This window comes from Cariama cristata, unplaced genomic scaffold (assembly GCF_000690535.1).
Source record: "Cariama cristata isolate BGI_N322 unplaced genomic scaffold, ASM69053v1 scaffold22079, whole genome shotgun sequence".
NCBI classification, from domain to species: Eukaryota; Metazoa; Chordata; class Aves; order Cariamiformes; family Cariamidae; genus Cariama; species Cariama cristata.
This window is the reverse complement of record NW_009636583.1, coordinates 1-593: the sequence shown is the minus strand read 5'-3', so window position 1 is coordinate 593 and position 593 is coordinate 1.

The following is a 593-nucleotide window of genomic DNA, read 5'->3' as shown; positions in this document are numbered from 1 at the left end:
AAGCAACCGGTCAGCAGCCGGCAAGCGGGGAGGAGGGACGCCAAGGGCCAGCCGGCGGGGACGGGACGGGACCGGAGGAGACGCCGCGTGGTTGTGACTGGGATGGTGACTGCTGGAGAAAGAGGAGAGATACTCTGGGAAACAGACTGCTAAGGCCTCCAGAGCCCCGGCGATGTGCGGAAGATGGCTGTGGAGGACTTTTTTTCCCCATCTTGTGGATCTAAGGATTTTAATACTGATTTACAGACTTAGGTTTCATGGCTTCAGAGGTAGGTCCCTTTGTCTCGTGTGCCTCTCTGTCCACCATCCCTCTGTCCATCCTTGGTATTTTTCTGCTCGCTTCCTTAAAACCTCTCCCAGTGAACGTTTCCCTGTGTTTAATTTGATTATTTTTTTGTTGTTGTTCCACCGTTGGTCTCCTTTGCAAATTGATCTAGTTAAAATTACTAGACGCGAGTCAGTGTTTACACAGAATATTGTAAGACTGGGCAATCTAACTTCCCTCTGTGGATCGCGCCGAGAGTTTATAAAATGAATGAACTCTTAATAAGGCTTTTACTTAGATGGTTGTGGGCGAGTTGTAACGATCCATC